Source organism: Rhineura floridana, chromosome 2 (genome assembly GCF_030035675.1).
Source record: "Rhineura floridana isolate rRhiFlo1 chromosome 2, rRhiFlo1.hap2, whole genome shotgun sequence".
NCBI lineage: Eukaryota > Metazoa > Chordata > Lepidosauria > Squamata > Rhineuridae > Rhineura > Rhineura floridana.
Window position 1 is genome coordinate 193228205 of NC_084481.1, and position 6000 is coordinate 193234204.

The following is a 6000-nucleotide window of genomic DNA, read 5'->3' on the forward strand; positions in this document are numbered from 1 at the left end:
AACACCCCACAAGCAAATCAGGATGCATGCAGCATGAATGCTGATTGTTATATAAGTGCCACATAAACAAATCAGAGCAAATGTTCAATAAAGACTGGACATCATTTAAGGAAATGCTGGGTGAATGCTGAATAAACACACATTGGAGGAGCAATATGTCTTTTTCAGACTCATTTCCAGAACTGCCAGTCTCTCTCTCTCTCTCTCTCTCTCTCTCTCACACACACACACACTCACTCACTCACTCAATCAATCAATCAATCAATCAATCAATCATTCATTCATTCATTCATTCATTCATTCATTCATTGGTGATCACTCGTGGCCGAGTAAGATTGTCTTCCAAGATAATTTGGTTGGAAGAGGCCTGTGCGTGAATTTGTTTTATGCGGGGAGATCGGAGCACAACGATCAACACACAATCTTGACAGAAAAAGGCTTTGATCCAATGGCATGGATATGACGACAACTGGAAGTCTTTTATCTGCTGCAGCCTTCTTCCACCTTCACAGCCGTTGTAACATACATATTGTTATCCTCTGCCTGTTCTGCCGTTGAGGACATTCTTCGATCGTTCTTTGTCTGGTTCCTCTCCCTTGACCTTACTGCTATGGGAGACCCTGCTGGTACATGACTCCAGACAGCATCGCTCATAGGGTTCACTGGAACATGCAAGCCCACTGACCACTACAAGGTGGCAATCCATCGAGTGGGACACAAACTATATATCATTTCCCACAGGGAAGAGGGAGGCTAACCCGATTGCTAAATGATTCTCTTCTTCCAGAAATGCCCATCTGTTGACAGACATCTTAGCAAAAACAGGATAGTTGACCACTTTGCTAGAGTCATCTCCAGCAGTCCTGCTGGTTCCATTAACTGTCTCCTGAGCTAACCTTTGTTTTACAACTATAGAATCACAGGGCTGGGAGTGAGTCCATTCGGTTAGTCCTCCCACTCTCCCCAAACTTACAACAATATCCTTTTAGAAATAGTAGACAATTTTGGTGCCTGGATAAAAGACGCACAGTGATAACCAAAGCACCCTCATGGAAGCTATAAAACAGAAGATACCCATGCAACAGGAAAAAGCAATACTGTGTGCTGGTTACTAAGGCAGTACCTCCAAGGTGTTGGGGTTTTTTTTACTACACTGGTGGATACACCAGTGGAAAGATATATTTGGGCTGGAAGCATCCTTTCAGCCTTTGACCCTACACCTGCCCAAACCATCCTTGCCACTCACTCGCATAAAGCTCCTCTGTATGGCAGAGATGAGCAGACGTCAGACTTGCAAGATCTAAAAAAAAAATAAAAAATCAGAACCCCAAGATGCACCATGTGGAGCCAGAACAAAAGACATACAATTAATATAAAAGAATTCTGAGCCCAGCAATTTGGTCTGAGCACCAAAACTGAACTGAGCTTACAGTCCTTCCACTCCAAAATCCACTCCTGGTTATCTCACCCTCTACAGCAGAGATGGGGAACCTCAGGCTTGAGAGCTGAAAACAGCTCTCCAAACTTCTCTGTCTGGCCCTTGTAACTCTTCCTAGGCCACATCCCTCTCCCCAGGCTTATCAGCCTTGCTCCATGCTTCTCTTGAGTGCTTTTGCCTGGGTGGAATGTACCCCTGAGCTGCAGTTGTGGTTAAGTTCTATTCAGAGTGAACCTATTGAAATGAATGGCCCTAGGTTAGTCATGATCTCTCATTTCAATGGGTCTACTACTCTATGACTAACATTATATACAACCCAACACCTCTTGTCTGGATGAAGAAATACGTGCATGTAGAAACCTCTGAATTTTGCAATTGTAAGAGCCACCTCCATTGCTCCACCCACTTTTGCTTTTGACTCTGCCCATCACTGGAATCCGGCCCCTGGAATGTTGCCCACAACGGAATGAGGCCCTTGGTCTGAAAAGGGATCCTCATCCCTGCTCTGCAGCTTTCTTGATTTCAGTATAATTGTGTGTGTGTGTGTGCCTCATATTGTTGTTGCCCTTGTTAAACAAAGGGGAGTCAGAAATCTTTAATGATCTACTGCAAATGACCCAGAGACCTCTCTACAAGCCCTACCTTCTGCCCTGCAGTGGATAGAAATCATTGTCCTGGTAGAAAAAGGTAAATGGCTTTGATCCATAAAGACCTTCAGCTCACTCACCCCTGCTCATTTTATTCCTCTCCTACCTTTGCTCTCTTTTTTGCTTCATTCACAGAGGCCTGGTGGACACACGGAACCAGATGGCGCATGACCAGCGACGTCAGCTCAGGCTGGAAGAGTCACGTCAGACGAAAGAGAAGCACAAGAACAAGCGCATACTGCAGATGTTCAAGAGTGCCATGGAAGTGGTCACACCACACAGCTCTATGGTCAAGAAGTCAGTGGCACAGCCAGAGTCTGACAACTCTCCTCCCATCCATTTCTCAACCACCCCTTTGAGCTCAGAGTATTAGCCAGCTACAACAACAGAGGTGTCCACCAGTAGCCAACATTCTGCCAGACAAACACCCTCTTTCAACAACCCACTCTCAGAGCGAACCACATTCTGCCTCAAGGGGTATGCCTGCCTCTGACCTGGAAGTGAAATTCAACTCAGAGCCTAACTTAAATTGCTCAGAAACCCCAGGTCATTCCCTTTACAATATGGCAGCCTCGGAACTAGAAATGGGTTTCGACATCCAACCAAGTGACACGGCTATGTCCTACAGGGTCATTCCTATGGGAAGCAAACATTTTACCCACGGACCTCACTACCACTTGACCCAAGATCATTATGATGTTGCTAAAATACAACGACGACTCAGATTGAAAACTGCAAAGCAGAACAGATAACTGAGTCTGTGGGGGATTATTGTAGTCCCATTAATGGTGGAGCAGGAAATCTCCAAATAATAATTAGCCAGAGCTTGGAAAAGTTACTTTTTTTAAACTACAACTCCCATCAGCCCCAGCCAGCATGGCTACTGGATTGGGCTGTTGGGAGTTGTAATTCAAAAAAGTAACTTTTCCAAGCTCTGTAATTAGCAAACAGCAAATCTATCTGGTTTGATTCTCATGCCCTACAACATTGTTCCCACTGATTTTGTGCTGCACTTTCTTAAAGTTCTTCTGACACAACACACATGGCTTTTTTATGGGATATTTGATCACCTCAAGATACATTGGTAGTTGGCTTGGGGTAATAAAAGTGCCCCTGAATGGTCTATGTAAATTTCTTTGTCCTTGTTTAAGAAGGTTAAGCAGCTCCCAAAATTCTTAGGTCTAACACCAAGATGGGACAAAATAGCTCCAACCACATGAAGAGTAATGAGATACAAACATCACTTATGCTCACTAAAAGGCAAGGTGAAATCATTGGGATCAGACACTGGTGAGATCCACAAGAAAGATCTGCATACAGAAGCAGCCTTCTGTGCATGTAGCCGCTGAAGATCGCGAGCTGGATATGTATCCACATCTGCATCATGACATCTTCTAGCTCATGGAGGTGGCTGAATGCATCTCTTAAAAGAGAATAGGCTGAGCCACATATTGCTATGTATTGGATCAAGACCATTGTGTACAGGCACATAAGAACATAAGAAGAGCCTGCTGGATCAGGCCATTGGCCCATCTAGTCCAGCATCCTGTTCTCACAGTGGCCAACCAGGTGCCTGGGGGAAGCCCGCAAGCAGGACCCGAGTGCAAGAACACTCTCCCCTCCTGAGGCTTCCGGCAATTGGTTTTCAGAAGCATGCTGCCTCTGACTAGGGTTGCAGAGCACAGCCATCATGGCTAGTAGCCATTGATAGCCCCGTCCTCCATGAATTTGTCTAATCTTCTTTTAAAGCCATCCAAGCTGGTGGCCATTACTGCATCTTGTGGGAGCAAATTCCATAGTTTAACTATGCGCTGAGTAAAGAAGTACTTCCTTTTGTCTGTCCTGAATCTTCCAACATTCAGCTTCTAGTTCCACGAGTTCTAGTATTATGAGAGAGGGAGAAGAACTTCTCTCTATCCACTTTCTCAGTGCCATGCATAATTTTATACACTTCTATCATGTCTCCTCTGACCCGCCTTTTCTCTAAACTAAAAAGCCCCAAATGCTGCAACCTTTCCTCGTAAGGGAGTCGCTCCATCCCCTTGATCATTCTGGTTGCCCTCTTCTGAACCTTTTCCAACTCTATAATACCCTTTCTGAGATGAGGTGACCAGAACTGTACACAGTATTCCAAATGCGGCCGCACCATAGATTTATACAATGGCATTATGATATCGGCTGTTTTATTTTCAATACCTTTCCTAATTATCCCTAGCATGGAATTTGCCTTTTTCACAGCTGCCACACACTGGGTCGACATTTTCATCGTGCTGTCCACTACAACCCCCTGGTCGGTCACCGCCAGTTCAGACCCCATGAGCGTATATGTGAAATTCAGATTTTTTGCTCCAATATGCATAATTTTACACTTGTTTATATTGAATTGCATTTGCCATTTTTCTGCCCATTCACTCAGTTTGGAGAGGTATTTTTGGAGCTCCTTGCTTTTGGAACTCCTTGCTTTAATTGTTATCTAGCATTGATAATTAAGTTTCACTATGGATCATGCATAGAAGGTAGGTAATTAGTAATGATCAAGTGCAGGGATGTGGGAGAAATATGATTTAGTTTGCATTTAAAGGCAAACTTATCTAATTTACATTTTCCAAAACTATATGCAAACCTGAACAAAGCCATCCTATGAAATTCACATTTCTCTGAATTTTATAGCACTAAAACAAACATTAAGGGGGCAGTCAAGAATTCTCAATAATTCTCCAAATGGGATATGAAGTTAAAGGAAGAGAGAAGATGCTGACAACAAGATGGAAATTACTGGATTTTCAGTTCTTAATACTGAAATCTTAACATACAATATTTTGGAAGTAAATCACATTCAAGTTCATGGAAATGTTACAAGTAAGGTCATATCCACACCATACATTTAAAGCATGTGGATTCCCCCAAACAATTCTGGGAAATGTAGTTTGTTAAAGGTGCTGGGAATTGTACCTCTGTGAGAGGCAAATTATAGTTAACTATAGTTCCCAGGATTCTTTGGAGAAAGCCATGACGGTTAAAGAGGTATAAATGTGCATTAAATATGTGGTGTGGATATGAGTGGATAAAAATGGGCTGGCATGCAATTTTATTCCTTCCTCAGTCTGTTGTGAGACTTTGTTTTGGTGAGGATTTATAGACTATAACACTGTTGTAATGCAAGGCATAAGCAACCATAATTTGACGGAATGACTTGAAACAGCTATCAGTTCCCCACAACCAAATTCATAAAAAAACTAAGCTGTACTTCATGCCAGAGACTCACCTGTGCTTATACAGTTGAAAAGGAGAAACTTGCTGGAGTGAAGCAGTGAAACTGAACATTCTTCATCTCTTATGTCAAAATTAGTTTTGTTTTCCTATGAAGGTTTGCAAATCTACAACACTGTTTCTTTCCTCATCTCCCAGATAGCACTTCCACATTGACTTCATTTGCATGTCATCACCATAAACCACAGCTTACTGTGAAGGAACATAAGAACATAAGAAGAGCCTGCTGGATCAGGCCAGTGGCCCATCTAGTCCAGCATCCTGTTCTCACAGTGGCCAACCAGGTGCCTGGGGGAAGCCCGCAAGCAGGACCCGAGTGCAAGAACACTCTCCCTCCTGAGGCTTCCAGCAACTGGTTTTCAGAAGCATGCTGCCTCTGACTAGGGTGGCAGAGCACAGCCATCACAGCTAGTAGCCATTGATAGCCCTGTCCTCCATGAATTTGTCTAATCTTCTTCTAAAGCCATCCAAGCTGGTGGCCATTACTGCATCTTGTGGGAGCAAATTCCATAGTTTAACTATGCGCTGAGTAAAGAAGTACTTCCTTTTGTCTGTCCTGAATCTTCCAACATTCAGCTTCTTTGAATGTCCACGAGTTCTAGTATTATGAGAGAGGGAGAAGAACTTTTCTCTATCCACTTTCTC